Genomic DNA, 12,820 nt, shown 5'->3' on the forward strand with positions numbered 1-12,820 from the left:
ACTCATCTTTATACAGTATTATCTGTAAACTGTAGGCGAGAGTTAAGAAGTCCCCTGAGCCCTGGCCTATCCTAATGATACAGGCGTTTTTTACTCGACGGCTCGACGCATGCTCATGTTCCATGCGGCATTCAGTGTTCACTTTCACAGCGTTAAAACCAAAATAGACAACTGTGATTTTAATCTATTTTTAGTACTCGAGTTTATTAATATTGTATAAGTGCAATACTACGTCAAAATGGCTGAGCCAAACAAATTATAAATTTAATATTTTAACATGTTAATGTTCGTGTAGAATTTACGTTCCGTATAGTTTATAGTCACTAGTGCAAAGTGCATACAGTAGTTATAATAACTGCAAACCAATAGTATTGTGTGTTTGATTATTAGAATATGAAGAAAAATTTCACCCTTTGTTACGATTTTGTTCGTTAGCGTAAAATTGTTATATGCAATGAACCATACCCGCCTATCAAACCCGTCTTACTGCACTTTGTGGTGGTCTGCTCTCTTGCGTTTTTCCCTGGCGTGTTTAGTTTCTCATCGGGAGTAAATTTTTCTGCTTTCCAAACATGTACAATAGTTTTTTCGACACTTAGCAATAATTTGCTGCACGTTCTGTCGCTTTTTCGATTGAAACTGATTACGTTCTGTCACTGCATTCTTTATCACAAACTTCAACCTCTCTACAAATTAAGTTCCTCTCCTCACTGTGACTTGTTGCCCCACGTTTCATGACGTCTTTTATAATAGTAAACTGCAAAACCACCCTCACCGTAAAAATAATTGTGGTGAACTGAAGCAACTCAAGCTATTTTAACTATCGAAACTGAAGCATCCGGAATGAAGAGAGAAAGCTAGTAGCATATTGTTTTGTTATGTTTTTAACCTCACTAAGTGAATTTTGTAATACAAATTATCACACTATACGTACCCTTTCTTAGTCTTTAATTTTAATTGTGTCTGTGCCAGCCGTGAAGCAACTGATTTCTCAATTTTGCTTTGTTCAATGTTGGCCCATCTCTTCTTCGTCATTTCTACAAAAAAATGCATTTAATAGAACATTGCAAAGAAAAGGGTAAGGTAAAATATCAGAAAAATATGACTTGTCATGCAATCATTTCATTGTATGGGCAATGACCCTCCAATGCAGTCACAAAATAAACCCAATCGTTTGAATGGAAGTTGAAATGACAGATAGGCCTACTATGTTGATTACAACATAGGCTAGGTACTTATAAAGCTGTATTAAAATGTTGTTATTTAAATCAAATAACATGTGTTAACATTGATTACTCTAATGATTTTTTTTTAACCTAATTGAACTTAAAAAATCAAACCAATCAAAACGCTATGTCAGGCTCTAATGCTATTCTAGTGAATAGGGCATAGAATAGGGACTCCGCCCAAACAGTAGTTTTAACTGTTGCCAAAACAAGCGTTGAGCTCTACAATCTGTAGGCTGTCAACACAACATTCTGTCAAATAATTGAATGCAGTTTTTAGTGATTTGTCATGTTATGTTCATTGTTCCGCTGGTATTCAAGTTGTTAATTAATTGATATACTATTGTTCCTCTAGAAGTTTTGTTTAAGTGCTTTTGAATGATGAATTATGTTAAAAATATGTCTGCAAAGTAATCAAGTGGTGAGAATAATTAACTATGCAAAAATAGTTAATGAAGACAATTTACAGTATTTATAAAACAGTTTATATAATTAAAAGTGGCCTCAACCAACATTTAAATTACTTAATTTTGTAACTTTTACCCTTCCCATAGTATGAATAACATCCCAAAAATGATGCATAGTCCCACTTCCTTAACCCACCACTGCCACCAGCCGCCACTGCTAATAATTGTACTTGGACAAGTAGTCCTACTCACCAATAATCATTTTGCTTAAGTTAGAAGATGCGAAAGCTTCTTTTTGCCTTCTCCACCACTTCTGCCCCCTCCATGTAAAAGCCACTACAATATCCTCATGGAGAACATACCTCAAAATGCTTGTGATCACTCTTGAAACTTGTTTTTGTTGCCACTGACATTAATGCATTAGCCTGAAACACAATCAAAAAAAAAAAAATAAGTATTATGTTCATACGGTATAATTTTATCTATGGTTATATTTGAACATATTATTTGTGTTATAAATATACATTTATTATCACTGACAACATACAATAGTCTAAGAACTGTAAGAACAATTTAAATCAAATAAAAAAAAAACTCTTAATAATTAGTAACTTATTTCAGAGTTTGATTCAATGCACTGGCCTATAGGTAACAAGTCGTTTATAGTACACATAGATTGCACTAAAGCAACTAAATTTTTACCGTAAACTTAACTTAATAAAGTTTAAAAACCCCTGCAGCCCTCAACACAACAAGTTAAATAGGCTAACTTAAATCAATCCCTTGCTGATGTAACTTAGCTAGGCCTAAGCCTAAATAGTCATATTACTTTTACTTAAGCAGTTACCGCATTAGGTATAGGCCCTACAATGATATTTTCTATTTGAGTTGGGGACGCCACCTAAGTGCGTAGTTCAACCTGAGTTTATAAACTTAATGTTAGATGTCTTGTGTAAGTTAGGTCTAAGTTATTTTAGTTTTGGTTACTGTAAATCCAACTGTTTTATTTAGCAACGACCGTTTATCAAAACCCCAAGGGTAACTTACAGTTTCAGTAACATAGCCTATGTTATAATTATGAGGAACAAAAGAAAATTATTTAGAGTTTGTTTACATATGCTAGGCCAATTCCAGAGATGGGCCTAAATTAGGCCTACCGGTACTACAACATATTATGTTACCTACCAAATACCTATCAAAGTTAATGGTTAGACTATTTCATTAGAATATTTCATTTTAAGTTAGGCCTATATGTTAGTTTAGAATAACTGAATCACCACTGACTGAATAGGTCTAAGTATAACAATGGTATAACTCACCTTGTTTGCTGCTCAAGAAGCTATGTAGGATAAAACAGTAATGCACCTAATAACTTTTCAACTTAAAAACACTAGAAATAGAAACAAACTAATGTGTCTGTGGAAACAATGTAATGTTTCCAAGTAACTGAGTTTTCAATGCAATAACTTAGTAAACTAACTGCCTTCACGTTACACTTTTTCTAGAATTCGGACAGTCACAAAAACAAAACATAAACAAAATGCCGTGATGCCATTGCCCGTGATCAGATCGACAGATCAAGATCAACAGACTGCTGTAGCCAGTGAACTGCGAAACTCTGGTAGATTCTAGAGTAGATGATACGTGTAAGAATGTTAAAACTCATCCAGTATACTTATACAATTACAAATAATAAATAATTTATTTTCATGACTATTAACCTGTTGTTATTAACCATTAAACTTACACAGGTTATTCAGCCGATAGTGATGGTCTAGGTCTATTAACTTGAGTTCGGCAGTCTGCCCCTCCTCTATAAAGAAAGACTCAAGATTAGTAGATTAGTGATAAACATCGATAAGTCAATCATCAATTGTAACATTGACGGCATCCATCGATGTTTTTGGGACTAAAACATCATTATTTTTCGATGTTTTTGTTAGTTTTTCATCCAGTAATGGAAAAACATCGATATCTCAACTTTTGGCCAAAAACATCGATGTTTGAGTTTGACGAAATCATTGATGTAACACAAACATTGGTAACATATTATCGATGTAAAAACATCGAACATCGATAGAAAAACATCGACTAGGGATGCTCATCCCTTCTCCTACTACACTCAAGATGTGCGCATGACGTCACGCACCAACCTGTCAAATTATTTGTTATTGCTTTTGTATTGTTTATAACTTAATAAACAAACTTATATACGAGTTATAACTGCTGGTCGTGGATTATTTTTAAAGTGGAAACCACTGTAGGCCCATATCCTTTTTCGTGGAAAAAACATTTTACCACACAAAACCCAATTTCCTAGTCCAAATATCTTCCTTCGATGACTCTTTCTCTTGATTTTACCACTATCGTACTGTACTCTAATCAAAATCGCGGGGAGCTGTCGTTGCTGACGTACACTGGCACATACACACAGCACGACACACTGACTACAAGTATAAGTGTCCCATAAGGAAAAATAGAAAAAATGTGCGAAAGATTTAACATATATATGGGGAAAAAACAAAAAAAAAAAACAAGAAAATCATTATAAATCTTTTTTACAAAACAGACCATTTCAAGATGATGGATGGTCATTGCAATTTGTGTAACTTATATTACTGAAAGGAAAGCCGCTTTCTTAAAAATAATATCCAGAACACTTTGGTTTGTAACATTAATTATTATTTTAATGATTTTTAGAAGTTGTATTTCAATTGGTGTAAAACAATTTTAAGATTGTTCTAAACTTATATCAAAACAATTTTGATATGTGTTTTCGAAATAGTATTAAAATTGTTTCAAAACAATTTTAAAACTGTTGCAAACTTATATCAAAACAATTTTGAAATGTGTTTTCGAAATAGTATTAAAATTGTTTTAAAACAATTTTAAAATTGTTGCACACTCATATGAAAAAAAAATAATAATTTAATATACTAACCATCTATATTACAACAATTTTGAAATTGTTCAAAACTTATATTAAAATTATTTTATAACCAAACTTATTTTGAAATTGTTGCATACTCTTTTAACATTCGATCTTATTAGAATACAAAGCTTTAAAAAGAACTTTTAATTAGTGATATTATACTTAAATGGTTTTTTAAACATCTGCTGTAGGCTATAAACAATATGGTTAGTTTATAAATTATGCAATAAAGGATACTTTGGATTTTTTAAATGATGTTCCATGTTGTGCAATATGACTCGGAAAGAAGATTCATCCCAAAGTGCTGGCAAGTGTTAGTTATGCATTTAAAGCAGGAAAGACTTGTTAACCTAATATCATCAGGCCATTCTTTGTACCACGATACTTATCTAATTTGCATTGTTTGTGGTACAGCTGCAATGTCTCCTGGCAATGTGTATTTACTATTTTAATATCCATTCCAGTGATTTCAAATATTAAAATATTGATGTTGGAGCTTGCGATGATATTGTGCATGTTGTTTGCATTCATTATGTCATTGCCTTGCAGAACCTTCTTATTCCGCAAACATTTTTAACTGCCCACCAACACCGTCGGCTGCTCCTTTTCCGTGACCTGGCTCACTAAAGATCCAGGTTCCGTGTTCGTAGCCATCTTTTAAGTTTCTTGTCATCAGATGAAAATTAGTTTTGTTTTTGTATTGCTTCGTTCGCCCATCAAGTGGATCGTCTTCACACTTGGGCAGTTTTCTTTTAAAAAACTTTAAAATAGGCTTTAGATGAACCCATATGGAACAGGCATCTGGCCTTTTATCATCCAATACGGTAGCAAACTGTTGGCTTTTGTTAATGTTTTCCTGTTTGTAGTACAAAACACTAGTATGAAGAGTTATCTGTGGTTTTAAAGCACCTGTAACCGAATTCCCAACTCCATTGATCAAAAGGGTGAAGCCTTTGGAAGAGCAAAATCAATGGTGGGATTCCGGCACAATACTGCTGAGGTAAAGGACCAACAATAACAACACAAGAGCTGGCTGGACACAAATATAAATTTATTCATTCTAATATATATATATATATGTAACAAAACAACAATAAATAACAATAAACATTAGGCATTGCCCTAGCCAAGATAATAATTAAAGCTTTAAAATATTAAAAGATTTCTTTAATAAAAACAATTTAATTTAAAATTAGAAATGCTATATTTTGGTTAGGCCTGAAATTGCCATAAGGCGAAAACATTTAAATGTACTATTTCAAACAAATTTAACTTCAGTTAGGTTAGGTGGCCACCTTATAAAACCATTTTAAAACATGAAACACATTTACACTATCAACAATTGTGGTCGCCTCGCAAAAATATATTCCAACAATATATTCCAAGCGGTAAAATAACCGTCAAGGGAGAAAAAAAGGTTTACCCTCAATCAAGGGGTGTGAAACAGAATTAAAAGGAAAAAATTTAAAATATGAATAAAAGTTAAAGTTAAATTAAATTTAGAGATGAAAGCCTAATTAATAAAATTGCAGGTAAAAAGATTACAGGTTTCATTTTATAAGTTAAATGAAAACGTTGATGTTGAGTTAGATTTCTTCAGGTGGATGAGACTCTCCAAATGGGCTGGACTGACCTGACCGTGAACCTTGTTGAAATCCAGGAAGCAGAAGTAGATTAGAAGTAGGGCCGAGTACAGGATGGCCGCTCCCCAGACATGGCAGCATGGCATTAGGCCGGAGTGGGCGTAGGCCTAGATGTGTAGGTAACTCCATCAGTAGGTACCGCAGTGGCAGTGCGAGGACTGGCAGTGGCAGTGCAGTCCCATCAGTCTCAGTGGAGCAGTCCAGGAGAATGCTCATGTTAAGTCGGTTAGCATCTAATAGGGCAGGTTTCGGGTGGAGTCGCCGACCCCGTGGTTGAAAACCTCTTAGCCAAAGTACGTCATGTTGACGGGAAATGAAACGGATCTATGAAATCCAAACTGCAAGGTTCACAAAAAAGAAAACTTTTCCAGATGAGGGCCCCGTATTAGGGACAATCACGAACCCAAAATCTGAGAAACGGGAGACACAAATGTCACCCAACAAACGTCCGGCAGACACAGCCAGTTAGTGCCAACCACGCAACAAATTAAACAGTGCCGTTGAGCGTTGAGCACGTACACACGGCACAACCTCCCCCACGAAAACCTAACTTCCCGGGGCAACAACAGAAAACCAGGACAACAACTCTGTCTTCTGGAAGGAAAACTCACTTCCAGGGGATGATTTTGCTGGGCCCAGCAATGGCAAAGAAACAAAATTCGACACAACAGAGCAGTTCACATTCCTACACTGCAGGGTGATCAGGCCTACAGGGCAGGAACCTAACCTAACCTAACCTAAGATCCGGTTGTCCCCGAAAAGCCTTCAATTGGAAGATGTGGGTCTGAGGGGAAAATTTCGAAGTTTCGGTGTGGACCAGTCATGTTGACTACACATTTGAAAGGACAATGAACACAAATACAACAAAACTACACACAACAATTACCTACCTAAGACCTATAATTCACAGATGAGAACACAACCACGGGGCCAACAATCAACACCAGCCTGCCACCAACAGGCCAAAATCAGAATCATGAGACGACCACAAAAACAAATAAATAACTAACAGACAAAGAACAAATAACCACTATGACTAAACACAAAAGACATGTCCTCCTAACCTCAACAAATTTCATTTAAAAAAAAAACTTTATTTACTGCGCTCAAAATTTTTTTTTCTACTACTTTAATCAAACTACTGCACAGTGAATTGGACCAACCACGCTCTGCTACCATTTGTAACCGATTTCCCAACTCCATTGATCAAAAGGGTGAAGCCTTTGGAAGCGCAAAATCAATGGTGGGATTCCGGCACAATACTGCTGAGGTGGAGGACCAACAATAACAACACAAGAGCTGGCTGGACACAAATATAAATTTATTCATTCTAATATATATATATGTAACAAAACAACAATAAATAACAATAAACATTAGGCATTGCCCTAGCCAAGATAATAATTAAAGCTTTAAAATATTAAAAGATTTCTTGAATAAAAACAATTTAATTTAAAATTAGAAATGCTATATTTTGGTTAGGCCTGAAATTGCCATAAGGCGAAAACATTTAAATGTACTATTTCAAACAAATTTAACTTCAGTTAGGTTAGGTGGCCACCTTATAAAACCATTTTAAAACATTTAAAAGAAATAACTTTAGCCCTAGGCCTACATTTAAAATAAATAATTTTTACATTTACAAACATGAAAAACATTTACACTATCAACAAATGAATGCTGAATTGTAAAAACAACCTAAGTGCAAAAACACAACTTTTGGGAAATTAAAAAAAAACTGTTTATTTTCTAAAAAGGTCATAGTTATTTTATGTACTCATAATATGTTGTTAACATCCTCTCTGCAGGTCTTCTCTAATTTTTTAAATTTAAAAAAAAAATGTTCTACACTTTTTTTATAAATATAATGATTGTACTTGTGTTGTTTTTACACCAAACCAATAATTGAAATTTAAGATTTTTAATTTTTAAGTGCCAAAGGATAAAAAATAATAAAACTTGACTGAAAAAACTTTGTATTTATTAACTACAAACATATTTTAAGGAATGTTATGGATTATAACAAACAATATAATAGGCTAGATGTTTTCTTTTAGATTTTACTAGTCGGTTTCTACGGGAACCACGTCATCATCATCAGCTGCTGTTGTTGTTGGCCATTCATAAATCTCTTCATAAAAGTCTCTGAATTCTTGGAGAATGTAATTGATAAGACTTTGTAAATTATCCATTTTCTTGATGTTAATGGCCAGTTTGTTATTGTATGCGGCTTCTTTTGGAAAGTCCAGCGATGTCTGACAACTTTTTACTGGCATTCGCACAGTTATTATATTACAAATATTTAATCTACAAGCAAGACACAAACACATTTCTAATTTATAAAGAATTATCAGAGTGAATCTTGCAGGTTTTAAAACTACTGAGAACTTCTGATCTACATGCTAAAAACTAACGTTAATAAATAAGAACTTTTGGGGGATTCCCCACCATCCCTGTACACTTTTTACTATACAGTTTTGTGCTCGTGAAAAATTCTAGATCTTCGTCTGTGAGGATGGTGAACCTTGAGGGTTAAAAGATTACCCTATCCTCCCCGGCAGATGTAGTGATGTGTAGGACGATCACCATTGTGCCGAACGGGTGTTGATTCTTATAGCAGACTGAATCTTCGCCGGCTCCGTCAGATCTTTGACTGCGACCTTCAAAGGGGAAGAGAGCACCTCGCAAGACGACAGCTTTGCACGAAGGTCCATCTAAAACCACATAATATTGTCCTAATAATATTGTCTGGGCAGTGTTTGCCTTCAAATCTGGAGGATGCTGGTTTGATCCCCAGTCGATCCTTAAAAACTATGGGAACTACGTAAATAGGATAACAAATAGTAGAGGACTCATGCTGTTATTTTTATACTACAGGCTACGTTAGTAAACTACAGCAGCGATATTTACCTTGTTGTAGGGGATGTGGAGAGTGCTTACCCCTCGTCAGATGCCTCTGGTTTCATGGCGGTGAGCAGGGGTAGTGGGAGCGCTAGGGATAGTGGGGGGGGGGGGCGCTTAGAAAAATAATTCATTCCTGCCGAGGACGGCCTTTCTATAGAATGGACACCTAACCTTTCGATTTGCACAATGTTTACAAAGATTATTAATTAATTTTTTTGCATAAATTAAAATTTTATGGAGTCCAAAAAAATTAGCTAAATTTGTTCAATACTTATCTATTTGGCAGATTCCAACAAGTGGTTGTTGGGCAGGACTCATCTGAGTTTGAGGAAATTCTAGCGGGAGTCCCTCAAGGGTCAGTGTTAGTGCCTATTCTGTTTCTGTTAATGATTAACGACTTACCTAGTAACTTATCTTGATAATCACTCTTACATGCCGATGATACCATTTTCTTTTCCTCAAGTTGTAGTTTTACTGATTCTGATGCCACAGTCAACATCGCAATCACTTTATCTTCTAATTGGTTTAATGCAAACTCTCTTACCTTAAATCATGATAAAACTGAGCGGATTTGCTTTTCGCTAAAACACTTACAAGGTTCAAATATCCCGTCAACAGTGAAACTTTTAGGCATACATTTTGATGCAAAGCTTGCCTGGCAACGCCACACTACGCATGTTGTGTCTAAGATCTCCCGAGTCTGCTTTTTGTTGAGAAGACTTAAGAGTTGCGTCTCGGATAGTATGCTCATTACTGCTTATTATAGTTTCTTCCACTCTCATCTTCTGTATGGAAACATTCTGTGGGGTAATAGCGCTGGAGCCAGAAAGGTTTTCTCATGGCAGAAAAAAGCACTGAGAATAATTTTGGAAATACCACGCAGAACGACCAGCAAACCTCTTTTTAGCAAACACAGAATAATGACTCTACCGTGTATATTCACTTTTCAAAATTTGCTATTTGTTAAAGAAAATCTTTCATCATTCCCAAAACGTAATGAATTTCACAGTTAAAAGCTCAGATCAGCCTGATTTCATGCATGGTGCTCAACAACACCAGGTTATAGACTAGGCTTGGCTTGGTTTGAAAATAAAAAAAAAACACAGTGCTAGTTCTATGACAGAATAATAGTTCTGGTCTTCTTGCTCCTGGCAAAATTTGTCTTACTTAATTAACTATTAACAAAAATATCATAGCCTACTCGAGTTCTCTATTACCTCTCTATGAAATCATTGTCGGGAGGCAAAGCCAGCTCCCAAACTTTCTTTGGCTTCAACTTTGCCACTTGAGAGAACATATCTTCGATTTCCTCAGGAGGCAGTGCCACCATTTCAGCCACCTGCTTCCGTTGTTGTGGAACATCGTTAACGTCTGTCCATGGCGTCCCAACCCGGTAATTTTACACTTCAATTAACTCTTTATTACAATAATGTCCAATAACTACAGGTTCGAATATATTGGCGGTTGGCTTCATCGTGGCATGATGCACACTGAGCAGCAGACTGTCGCATCTGGAAACATAGGTGAGTGTTTATTGTATGCCTAAATGTATACCTCAATGTATTTCCCCCAATCTCGATCACCTTGCCCTAAGTCTTCCTGTGGACGTTGATAGTTCGGGATGTGTTTTGTTTAATAATTTATGTTACTTGTACTTACTCTTGGACGTTTTTCTGGAGTAGCGTCAGAAGGGATACTAGCATAAGTAGGAAAACACATATGTTGACGCGAGCCATGGCTTTGAGTAGCTCGCACGTGTTTCGTGCTTAAATAGGCACCCTTGTTCTAAATTTAAAACCACAGGAGGGAGAGCCCCACTCAGGTACTTTCACTGTGTGAGCTATAGAGTACGGACAGTGTTTAGTGAAATTCTGGTACCATCCGATATTCAATAGATTTATTTGCTGTAGAGTGTGTAATTCATTTTTGATTGATGGTGCTGATGAAGAATGTGGCTGGTTTGAGCACTGAGAATAATTTTTGAAATACCACGCAGAACGACCAGCAAACCTCTTTTTAGCAAACACAGAATAATGACTCTACCGTGTATATCCATTTTTCAAAATTTGCTATTTGTTAAAGAAAATCTTTCATCATTCCCAAAACGTACTGAATTTCACAGTTATAATAACAGAACAAGTAACCACCTAGATATTCCGATAGTAAGATTATCAAAATCAAATAATAGCCACAAATTCCTCCAAATACAGCTCTTTAATAAGCTACCTGTATCGTTTCAAGAGCTTAGCTTTAATCAATTTAAAAATAAATTGGCTGTTTGGCTTCTTGACAGAAGTTTTTTTTTTCAGTAAAAGAATTTTTAGAATACCAAATACCTAATATATAGTTCATTGTTTTTTTCCCCTTTTCAATTCCTGTAACTTATTTTCTTTCAACACAATTGATCTAATCCATAGAAAGTTTGTATTTATTTTGACGTTGTCTATTGTACTTTTGTTTGTATTTAATGGCAATGAGAATAATTTTTGAAATACCACGCAGAACGACCAGCAAACCTCTTTTTAGCAAACACAGAATAATGACTCTACCGTCTATATTCATTTTTCAAAATTTGCTATTTGTTAAAGAAAATCTTTCATCATTCCCAAAACGTACTGAATTTCACAGTTATAATAACAGAACAAGTAACCACCTAGATATTCCGATAGTAAGATTATCAAAATCAAATAATAGCCACAAATTCCTCCAAATATAGCTCTTTAATAAGCTACCTGTATCGTTTAAAGAGCTTAGCTTTAATAAATTTAAAAATAAATTGGCTGTTTGGCTTCTTAATAGAAGTTTTTTTTTTCAGTAAAAGAATTTTTAGAATACCAAATACCTAATATATAGTTCATTGTTTTTTTCCCCCTTTTCAATTCCTGTAACTTATTTTCTTTCAACACAATTGATCTAGTCCATAGAAAGTTTGTATTTATTTTGACGTTGTCTATTGTACTTTTGTTTGTATTTAATGACAATAAAGATATTCTTATTCTTAAAAAAAAAGTATGCCAGCAAGTCATTAATACTATACTCGGTAGATGTTCAAAACAATAGATGTTCAAAACAAATACGACAACTGATTGTTCCTGCAGAGGGCAATTCTTCATTAGAATTGGTATCGCTATCGATATCTCTGGTTCTGTTATTCGCTCCCTAGTGGATACTAGTATTGCTTCCAACGAGCCTCGGATTGTCTTTCCGAATTGCAGGTACTGTAAGGTTTATTTCTGGGACATTTGTATCCCCCATAAAGTGGTTAGTTAGCCATAGTGTGTCCTGCAACTCCGCTCTGGCAGTCTGTGCTACTATCAAGATATCAACTAGATCGTAACCTTCCGGGCGACTACCGCTCCATCTCTGTTAAAAGATGGCCAGCCAAGTGGGAGATTCTTACAGAGACTTTTATATTTCACTTTTTTATTATTTTATATTATATTCACTTTGCATTTTACAGAGTGTGGGCATTTTGAGACATAATATGGGTCACAACTTACCCAATATTGCTGTTAAGCCACTAATGTTGAGTAATCACCTGGTAATTTCAGGGTTGCTCTTAACCCCGTTTGACGCTTTCCCTGTCAGAGAACATGCTTGCAGTGACTGTAGCGTAAATACTGCAGGCATAAGGCTTCTAACGATTCCACAGGGGGTCTTTCCGCCCATCCCCATTGATGTAATCACTGTCTTAGCAATGAAAACAGA

The sequence above is a fragment of the Macrosteles quadrilineatus genome, unplaced genomic scaffold, assembly GCF_028750875.1.
Source record: "Macrosteles quadrilineatus isolate MER2022 unplaced genomic scaffold, UCM_ALF_1.0 Scaffold_2__2_contigs__length_208266976, whole genome shotgun sequence".
NCBI lineage: Eukaryota > Metazoa > Arthropoda > Insecta > Hemiptera > Cicadellidae > Macrosteles > Macrosteles quadrilineatus.